This window comes from Gouania willdenowi, chromosome 21 (assembly GCF_900634775.1).
Source record: "Gouania willdenowi chromosome 21, fGouWil2.1, whole genome shotgun sequence".
Lineage (NCBI taxonomy): Eukaryota > Metazoa > Chordata > Actinopteri > Blenniiformes > Gobiesocidae > Gouania > Gouania willdenowi.
Window position 1 is genome coordinate 16936815 of NC_041064.1, and position 11701 is coordinate 16948515.

Below are 11701 nucleotides of genomic sequence, written 5' to 3' on the forward strand. Positions count from 1 at the left end.
TTTTTTTTTTTTTTTTTTAAATCATATTTGGAGTTAATGTCATTAATCATAAATACTGTCTGTAAGAAAAAATTCATTATTTTAATATATTTTTAAAGCTATAGGGAGCCCTTGCCAACGAGTCAAAGAGCCACATGAGGCTCCAGAGCCGCAGGTTGCAGACCCCTTGGTTAGTCGGTCCTTCTCAGATTTATTGAGATAACGACAGATTTGAGTGAACTGTTTACATTTATTTCCCATTTATGCAGTAGGTCATGGTGTATTACAAAATGTATCTTTGATAACATCATAATCATAGAGTACCATATATATCAGATTATAATCATCCTTTTCACTGGGATTCTTAGTATTCATAACATGAATTTTTAAACTCATTATTTTTCCATCTACAAATAAACACTGGTAACTTCAGTCATTAACTGTGGATAAATGGATTCATGGAGAATAAATATATTTGGAAACACTTCATAATAATGTTATTAACACATTGAAGCTGCTTGTAATAGGGAGTAATTATACTTGTAAAAAATCAAATGGATATATGTATTAATGTAATTTAAACAGTAGTTATGTTAATAAGCTTCTTAATTAGATCTGATTACATTTTTTCTATTAATATTAATGAGACTATTTGCGTGTTTAAAAAAGCTTCACGTACATATATTTATTAATGCAAGTGAAGCAGTAAATATGTTAGTTTTGAATGCCTTATTAAATCTTATTAATATTGATAATAAGTGCTAATAAGCTTCATTAATATATTTATTAATATTATTAACACACTGAAGCTGCATGTTATAAAAAGCAATTATATGTTAAAGGGCTTATAAGGCCTTACTGAAGGCTAACTAACATGAAAAAGGCCTTATACATGTAAATAAAATAACACTGAGTGAATAAGTGGATAATAAAATAGATTATTAGCCTTTATTAGGCATTACCATCATGTAAAAAAAAACATCTCATTAATGTTGATAGGAAAATGCATCCTTTAGAGGCTTAATAACATACAATTCTTGGATATATTTATGAAGCTTTTTAATTATTAACCCTTTTAAATAGCCATAACCATTTAATAGTTTTATTATGAAGCTCATTAACATGCAATTACTGCTAAATACAAGCAGCGTCAGTGTGTTAATAACGTTTATAAATATATTCATGAAGCTTTTTATTATTAAATCCTTATATAGCTCTATTAATGTTAATAATAATTATTAAGCAGCTTAACTTTTAATTATTGCTTATCAAGGCTTATTAAGTGTTATGATTTTTTTTTTCAGTCTTTAACTGGGAGATCAATAATGATTTTTTTTCCCAGTCAGAGAAAGAGTTATTTGGATTTCTCCAACAGTTGAGATTAGTGAGTGAGCTTGTGTTTGTGCAGCACAGTGACGTACATACTGTATCAAAGCCCCCCAGTATTCCTAAACGACCCCCGCGTCCTCAGCACCCCTTCTTCAAAGACATGACCGTTCACCACATCTTTATAAATGGACGCTGTTAAGGAAATGACAGAGACATTTCTGTAACCTCCACTGAAATCTTCATCCCTCCCAGCGGGAGGCAAAGGTTATTCTTCAAACTGCTGCACTCCTCCTGAGGGGCCTGAGAGTGACACACAGCACAAATCAGAGCGAACAGCTGCTGTTCCTCCATTTAGACGCCTTTCTTCTTCTTCTTCTTCTTGCTTCTGTAATTCACACACACAACCGTCACATGTCAGTCTGGCAGCAAACGTACATTCCAACTACGCCTGTTTCTGCTATACAGTATAAGACGACTGCTTCTGCTGCTGCTTTCTTGAGTAAATGCCAGGAAACTTTGTAATAAAAGCTGCGAGAACAGAGGTGATGAGAGGTCATTTCCATCATTTAGCCAACAGACGTGTGCGATTTCAATCCCTTTCGATGGAGGAGTGATGTCAAGCGATGGAGGTAAAACCAGGTCGTGTTCTTTTCCTTTCTGCTGCACATTTCCCCTTTACTGAAAATTCTTGTGATTTCTCACAATGATGCCCTTTGTTCCTGACGGCCCTGAGATCTCCTGGACTCTAATGGAGCTTTTCCACGAGTGGCTGCTCAGCGCAACTCAACTCTACTCAGATTTTGAAGCGTTTTTCTCTCAGTATCCAGTTTGTATCAACATGACTGAAAGGCCTAAAGGGAACTGGACGTCTCCAAAAGATGGCAGACTGAAGGCTGCTGATTGGCCAGCTGGTCAAGTCATTGAATGAATGATGACAGGGACACGTTCACAAAAGAAACGATACAGCAGCACAAGGTTGGAGTCATTCAACTACACTTTTTCAGTTGCAATTACATTTTCAATTATCCATGTTCAATTACAATTTTATTACATTTACAGTGACCACCATTTTTTCCCCAATTACAATTAAATTGCAATAGTTCTTTATCCTCATAAAGTCAACAACAACAATTCAACACAATTACTGAAGCTGAAATAAATAACCTAATAAAAGTTAACCTTCCTTTTGTGTTAGCTTTCCGTTAGCATCTCTTATGACAAGATAACAGCTCCTAAATCAGCTGTAAAATACACTAAAAACAAATATCTATCATCTAATTTCTTTCCTATCTATTAGTTACTTGTTAGACTTCCAACTCAATAAAAATATAGATTTGAATATTATTGGTGTGGGCATCTGAGTCTTTTTTTGTGTCAGTATACCCCTCAATTTAAATGTTTTAATAATTGTTAGCTACATATGTGTAGAACTGTACATAGAACTGTAACGTGGTTCCCCAGTTTTGCGTTCAATTATAATTGACAATTTCTATAGAATTTTCACGGGAAACACAATTACAAAGTCAGTTATCTATACTCGATTACAAATTAATTGCAATTACAACAGAAACCGATTTTTCAAATTACAAATATAATTACGAGACAATTGTAATTAACTAGCAATTATTATTATTAGCCCCAACCCTGTAGCGGTAGCAGACAATGCTTTTTTCACTTGCAATCTAATCTGATACTTTAACTGGCAATACAGTGTGAATTAATGCTGTGGTTAGTAGTGCAGATAATTCCGTGCTTGGCTCATGGACCAAAGTGAAATCTGAGAGACCTTAAGAAATCTGAGTTTAAAACACCTGTGTGAGACTAAAGACTGCAACAGTGGGGGAACAAAGAATACCTTATGAAAAGGCCCTTACATAAGATGATCTATAGTGCTGAAAGCTACGGCCACACCTTAGTTCAAACATTTACAAAAATAAGACTGATTTTCTGCAATCCAAACACAGCTAGTTCATTGCAATGGCTCTTAACCCTCCTATTATCCTTGGGGTCAATTTGACCCCATTCAATGCTTATCAGTCAAAAACGTGAAGAGTTGAGTTTTCTTTTTTTTTTGCTACATATTTCATGACTTTTCCAAATGTGATGGGTGCAATTGATTAAGCATGAAACTATCATGATGATGTTTTTTCAATGTGCTGAACACATATTGCACGCTTTTGTGTTCCTCTGGGGTCAATTTGACCCCAAGCTGTTTTTGTTGTTGTTGTTGTGTTAGTTTAATGACATATGGATAATTAATTGTATTATTAATTGTACTTAAAAAAGCAAAATCGGTATTGATTAAAGCGGTGGGATTAAATAACTTTACACTTCTTCCTACTCCTTTATGCACATGTGTTTGTGGATCATATCAATGATCTATTCTTGTTGTTGTAATTCATCATTTTGGGCCTATGTTACGAATCTAAATAATAATATCCTGGATCAATCTTCGTTATAGGGCTTCAACTAACCAAACATTCCCTGTCAGAGAGAAGCTGTCCTACGAAGGTCGATAACAACAGGCCGAGTTAGGCGTGCTGATTTCAGTCTGGTTAAACGGAGCGCTCTAGTGACGGAGGCGAATATTGCAGCATCTGACCAATCACACGGGTGAACTGTATAGAACATCACAAGTAAGAATAATTGAGGAATTAAAATACATATCTCAGACCAAAAACAACACTGTTGCTGCAGTAAAAGCAGGAAGTAATTAATGCAGGAATGGGTGAGTGTTAATATTTAATTAGTGAGATTATAAACGGAGAATCAGTTTCACTTTCTCTTCTTTTTTTAAGTTGTCCGTGGCTCTGATGCTGCGTTCAAACTGATCAGCTTATATCATTTGGTGGTTATATTATCAACAGGAATGAGGCCCTTTGCATCACCACAGAATACATTAATTAATTATTTTTTTTATCGGTGTGAAAGCGCCAGATGCACGCAGGCTTTATCAGCTGACTTATTTTATTGATTTCACTTTATCAGCCCATCAGATATTGGTAAATGAAAGGATTTCATCGATGTCTAAATATTCTCTTTCTCTCTCTTGTCACCTGGTAAATCAGATCCATAGAGTGACGTGTTCACACATCACCTTTTATTAAAAAGCTTGATTTCTAAGATATCTGATTGGTCAGGAGGCGGGACTGTAGCAGTCGCTCAGATCCTAGCCAGAGAAAAATCGGCTCGCGAGCAGGCTAGTCGTTCAGCATAAGTTTCCATGGTGATTTAGCTCCATAAGACATTAGCGAGCTTCGTAGTCCAGCACACACTGATTTAATCCCGGAAGTTAGCACGATGCAAGGCAATCCCAGTTTGGAACATGGGGCCCTTTTGTTTTATAAACTCTTGTTCTTTTATTTATCATTATTATTATTATTGTTGCTGGTTTGTTTCTTTGTTTTTTGTTTCGCTGGCTTGTTTCTTTGTTCTTTGTTTTTTGTTTCACGCACCGACTACCAAGTCAAATTCCTTGTACTGTCCTAAAAACTGTACTTGGGCCATTAAAACATTTCTGATTCTGATTTTACATGTTCGAAATAAAGACATCAATCACTCAAGGGGTTATGTATGTATTCAACAAATAAACAAAGTGCCTGACAAAAAATTTAAAAAAAAACTTGGTCAAAAATTTTCTGAAAATCATTTTCTGGAGGCAAATATCCCTGGGGTCAGATTGACACCGAGAGTAAAATGTCTTAGTAATATTTGAGGATAATAGGAGGGTTAAATGATCAGTCTTAATAAATGATGTGGCTTCAGTCTCAGTTCATTAGTGTCCGTGCATGAGTGTGTGCACACCTTCACTGAACTTAATGATAATAATGATGATGTTAAATGTGCTTTACAAGACGAGCACAAAAGACATTTGTGCAGACAGACCACTGAGTGCAAAAAGAGTATCTGTACGTTTCCTTTAGGTTCCTATACATTATGGTTCAGTACATGACTTCATGTGTGCTTACAGTACTCATCCATCTGCTCTGACTGTGCATCACGTGGTTTACACCGTCATGTGTTTCTGCATGTAGCTGCTGCTTGTTTAAACTGTGGCTACGTGAGCTTTTAAAGTGGTCAGCATGCAGGGTCAGGGGTTCAGTGACTCAGGCAGATGACCTGAAGAGGGAGAGGAAACAGAAATCCAAACAATCCCCACACGTAGCTGTGATGAGAAAACAGAACACGTGTAAAAGTCTCGTGGAGAGATCTGGCTGCGTAAGACTACTCATCCATATGATTTTCTTATGCACAAAGTAGTTTATGTCAAGTTTATGTTCCGTAAATACATCCCTGGGCTATTTATTTGTTCAGTCAAATGTGCCTAAACAAGCGGTAATAATGCAACCAGGATAGCGCAACAGTTGGATTCCTGCACAGCTTGGAGCAAAAATGAAAACAAAAAGAAATTCCAAATAAACAATGTTTGTTTAATAAAAAATAGTTTTGAAAAATGCATTAAATTATGTTATTAATAAAAGGTAAATACATTTTATGCCAAGTGCTTTAAAGTTTTGCACATCTGCACATCCACGGGTGGTCCTTTCTGCGTGCAGTTTGCATGTTCTTCCCCATGCTCTGGTTTCCTTCCACAGTCAAAGTTCAAAAATTGGAGTTAAGGTCAGGTTAACTGCAGTCTCTAAATGGTCCACTGGATTAAATGGGAGTATAAGCAATGGTCTGTGTAATTGTGTTTGCCCTGAGATGGACTTGTACTTTCCATGATTATTTCCATGGTGTACACACGTCTTAGACACCAGCAGACCCCTGTGACCCCCTGGGTCAGAAGATGGATGAATGGATGGATGGATGGATGGATAAACCAGATCAAGTGTGGAAATGCTCAATTTGAGAATATCAGTTGATTTATTGACATCATTATTATTATTATTATTATTATTATTATTATTATTGCTGCTGGCTTGTTTCTTTGTTCTTTGTTTTTTGTTTCGCGCACCGACTACCAAGTCAAATTCCTTGTACTGTCCTGAAAACTGTACTTGGCCATTAAAACATTTCTGATTCTGATTCTTAAAGCTGATATCCGGAGTTTCTCAGAAACGTCTCGATGTCCCGCCCTAAACAGCTCCACTTCCTCCAACTGCCTCTGCCAATCTACCAGAAGCCACGCCTCTACTTTTCTGTATGTGCATCGCAGAACATATCAAGGTTGCATTGATATAGGTCTATGGGTCAGGTAAGAGCCAAAATCATATTTACCTGTTTGCTGTTGTGACACGCGACCTTGTTTCCGTGCACAGTTCAGCATTCACTTTGATTGACAGTCTCAAAAACAGGAAGTTGAAGCCTATTGGCTGGACGCACTTGGCGATTGTTTCCATTTGTGTAGGGGTCTACAGGACGAAGGAGGGACTTGTATACATTAATGTATATGAATGACCACCGGCAGTAGACCATAGTAAAAGACTGGTTAGGTATTTTTTCGCATTTCAAAATAATCATAAATAAACAAAGATTTCTCAGAAAATCAGCTTTAAGCTCATTAGCTTTAGTTAAATGCAAAGAAAAGTAAGGGCTGACGAACTCAAATCAGTATTTTGGCTTTGGCGTTTTTTGTAGCCCTTCGTATGGAGAAGATATTAGTCAAGTTGAATTCGACTAAAATAATTCAACCAAATTTGATAGAATTTCGTGGCTGGATGTGTTGAAATTTAGGATTCTCGTCATCATTTCATTTTGAGTGACTCAATGAGAAATAGCATTTTGTGACCAATTAAAGGTCGAATCTCCTTTATTTATGTGATACCACTTTCACTGATTGGTGACGTGCGATCTTACCATAACAGGCCTTATTGTAGCGGTTGCCATGGCAACACAAATACAGCAGAAGTTGGTCAGACTTTAATTATAAAGGTCAGGAAACCTGTGGAGAAAAATAATGAATTACAGTAGCATTAGTTTCTTTCTGCTGATTGGTGCTATCAAGTAGCGGTTATGAAAGCATTTATTTCATAACAATTATGGTCAGATCATATGGACATTTAAATTTCACCTTGGGTTTCAATATTAAGTCTGGTAGGTGTCTGGAGGCTGATTACAACTTGTCAAATTATTCCTGCTGATTTTTGGGTTGAGCAACCACACACTGGGGGCTGAAAGCTCGACAATAACAATGATTATAACATATTTGGCATAACTTCCACAAATAAACTGATGGATCCGCCTCATGCTTGCTCCGTTTTTCACCAGAAATGAACCGATAGAGGCAAAATTTCTAGCTCTGTGTTACTTTTTCCAGACCCGAACTTAATCTGGATTAAACTCATCTTGAATCCATCACACACATACACACACACATACCAGTGACTACAGTAAGCATGTTTTAGACTGTGGATGGAAATCAGAGCTCCCAGAACATACTGTCCAAAGGCCCGAGGTGTCCAACTATAAACCATGTGACTAACCTACATAACACACACTGCTCTAGTGAAAGAGTTTCTTATGTTTCCTTTCAAAAAAATAAAAAAAATCTCAACAGAGTTGCATAAAACATCAAATACATACATGAATTTACGTAAACTTCCATTTTATCTGTAATGTCATCTTTAGGCCTGCTGCTTTATGTCAATGATTAACATCTAGTGATCTAATTATTGTGAGCAAAAGAAGGATCGAAAGGCCGAGATAATCCGAAGTGAACCTGCGTCACATTTGTCTCAGACTGACTGTTTCACGGTCACTGGTCACACACTGGTAGCCCTTCATGGTGTCTCGGGTGACACGCTGCTTTGAAAAACGATCTTGTTTTTACATTACGTCAAAGAAACAGCTGGATGTGAACACCAGATGGGATCATGGTGTGAAAGACGTGAAGGAGGAAAGACACAAAGTGGAAGGAGAGGAAACAGTAGAAAAACAAATTAGAGCGATCTCAACCTAGATAGAAAAAGACTGAAATATTAAAATGATTGAATAAATTCACATAGTTCACAGGACAATCGTCAGCTGTAATATTCTGGTGTTAGTGTGACAAACAGCACGTTCAATATATTTAAACATTCCAGTGTTACAATGACTGTGTCTTTTAATTTCTTGATTTTCAGGCCAGGCTACTGGACACAAAACACCACTCACTCTGTTGTTCTTGTTCTTGTGTACGCTAGTTAGAATCACTACTAGGTATAATCTATGGATGTGTACGCATCGACACTCTCTAAAGAAAAAAATAACCAAAATGTCAATTTCTCATTTATTTGCGGGTCAAATATTACGACGATAAGTGGTACCAAATCATTGGCAAATACCAATATATAAATGGGGCCCATTACCCTGTGTGAGTCACGGGGGCGCCAGGGGGCCCCATTTTTCAGGTAACTACTCCTCCGTTAGTTCTCATTCGATCGGAATGCAGTTTCGTATGAATACTCTATGAATGAATATGATGAGACGCTCGGAGCCCTTTTTTTGAAATGGGGCCCGGGGGCCCACCCCCCATTTCCGGTAATTTCCAAATTTATGGGAACATAGTCATGTGATATATCATTTCAAAGGTAATTCAACGTAGGCTATGATTATGACTCGCACAATTCAATTCGGGGCCCGAGGAGTCCGGGGGCCCATCTCCCATTTTTCAGCAATTTCCATAAAAGTTGTTTTCTCATTTATTTGCGAGTCAAATATTGCTACAGTTGGTGGTACTGAATCATTGACACATACCAATATATGAATGGGGCCCATTACTCCGTATGTGCCACGGGGGCGCCAGGGGGCTCCATTTTTCAAATGACTACTCCTCAGTTAATGCTCGTTGACTCGAGCTGTAGTTTGACATGGATATTCTATGAGCGGAGACCATTTTTACTCAGTGGAACTGAGTCATTTGACTGAGTTCTCGGCGCAGAGACGTTCCGCGGGCCGGGCCGTAGTTCATCTGAACTTGTTTTTTTCAACATTGACACCAGAAGGGCTTTTCAATTAGCAGATAGAAGGCCAGATCCAGCCCCCAAAGCATCCTGTGACCGCCTTTAAAAGTCACCTATTGAATAAAAAGCTGACAGTATGTCCTTCCTCCCAGTAGATGATTATATATACTTTTTTATCTCTTAATCCAATCAACAGAAGAAGATCAAATGTAATTATTTTTATTTTATTTTTTAGAAAAATATATAATATTAGATGATTGGGGTGGCACCAAATACTAATTTTAATGTATCTTTCAAAAAAATAAAAGATTTAAAGGTGGATTACAAAATAAATATTTTAATAGAGAAGGAGCTGAAAAATGTGTATTTTACGATGTTTGCTTAAACTGGAGATTTCAGAGATTACATCTTATGAGCATCAAACAAATATCAATACTGGATATGTCAAATATTTTATTTATTACAATTTGTAATAAAGGTTTTAAGACCCTTTTGGAAAAATTGAGAAACGATCGTGAAGTCCTTATTACTATATATATATATATATATATATATATATATATATATATATATATATATATTAGCTCTGCTATAAATTTTGTCAAAGCTTATCCTTTAACACCAACAGTGGTAAATTAACTTCTGTAAGCTTTTACACTTTAAAAAGTGACGTAACACCCTCAGAGTGCACTTAGCTCAGATGTCATGAGCCAAAACATCTAAAAGTATGTAATTTCATCCTCCTTATCTCTGGTGGGGCTGCTTTAATATTATATAAGGCACAACAACCTGAGTGATAGATGAGGTAGTAGCAGTTAGCATTAGCAAGTGGCTAATCAACAAAGGAGCTTAAAGGGAGACTCAGCCTAAATGACAAAAACAGCTCAACAACTGAAAGACTATTATACAGTATGTGATTCTTTATTAGTATGAATGAGATGTGATTTAGAAGCTATATACACTTTAAACACACACACGTGTGTGGAGGTTGACATATTTGACAAACTGTGATGTAGTGATTACTCAAGGACGTGCACCATTCTTGTAACTCCAACAGGTTTGATAAGGTTAAAGGCTTCCGATCATTCTGATTGTAGCGTAAACGTACCCGCTTTAAAGTTTCGTCCTTGTTCAGCTTGAAGCCACGTGTGGATCTGCAGTGACATTTAAAAATGCTGCACCGACCAGCTTTTTCAGTCTGATTCATCATTTCCTGGAAGTGCAACGTCACAACACGTGTGTGCGTGCGTGCGTGCGTGCGTGTGTGTGTGTGTGTGTGTGTGTGTATTCAACTTTAGGTTAAAGGAAAAATAAATCAGTATTTCTTTACATTATATCAAACAGGAAATTGCACCCATAAGAAGGAAGTAGCCTCCCAGGATTAGGGCGGGTACGACAAACTCTAAGGAACAATGTTGGACAACAAAAGATAGTGACATTTCTGAGCAGATTGTGCAGGTTCTCCTTAAACATTCATTGATTTTCAAGAGTTGGGAGTTTATGTCTTATATTATATATTATATTTTTTATTCCATTTTTTATGATATTCGTGTCTCTTGGCACCCATTTCTCACTTCTGAATATCACTCCCCTCTGTTGATGTCTCTCAAATGTCATTGTGTTTACAAGTATATTCATTTTTTTTTTTTTTTTATTCTTCATTTATATCTTTCCTTTATTTTGAAATCGCATTCAGCTTTCAATGGTCTTTTTATTATTAATATTATTATTATTATTATTATTATTATTATTATCTCTTTCTAATTGTTTCACTATCTGCTCTCCAAGCTCCCTCTCAGCAGTCATTATGAACTTTATCTTTATGTTTTATTTTATTTCTGCCTCCTCTTCATCAGTCTGTGTCCCTTTATGGTCTTATTGTGAGTCTCTGGGATCTCTTTTTTGTTGAAGCGCATTCTGTATCTTTTTTTTTTTTTTAAGCTTGTGTCTCTTTAATCTTCTTCTATTAAAAGCTGAACAGAAGATTTAATTAGGACAAAATCATGAAAACTGAAAAAAGAATCTGCAGCCAGAATTAAATAGAATAGAAGAACACGTTTTTAATAAAGCCTAATCCTTTTCAGCATCTTTCATTTCCTTTAATGAAAAAATCTAATCAATTCAGTGTAATTGGCTACGTCCTTTACGTAATTTTTTAAAATCAGTAAATCACTTTATTTCATGTGTATTTAAATCACATTATTAAACCTGCTCCTCTCAATCCTTTGTATGCGGTGTTATAATAAACCCAGGCGGGAATCGGGCTGAATATGAATGAAGGCTTAATGACGTCACTGCCTGCGGCTGAAAACTGCGACGTGAACAGCTCATCACGTGACACACAGAAGCATGTGCTGACAATAGCTCTTCTACGCCCCCCTGTGGTCTGAGGAGATACTACAGGGAGAATTCCAACGAAGAAGTGCTTTTTTAAAAAATTAGAACCCAGGTGCTATTTTATGATAAAATAGCTTTTTATGTCCACGTTAAAAATGTGCTTTATTAGACGG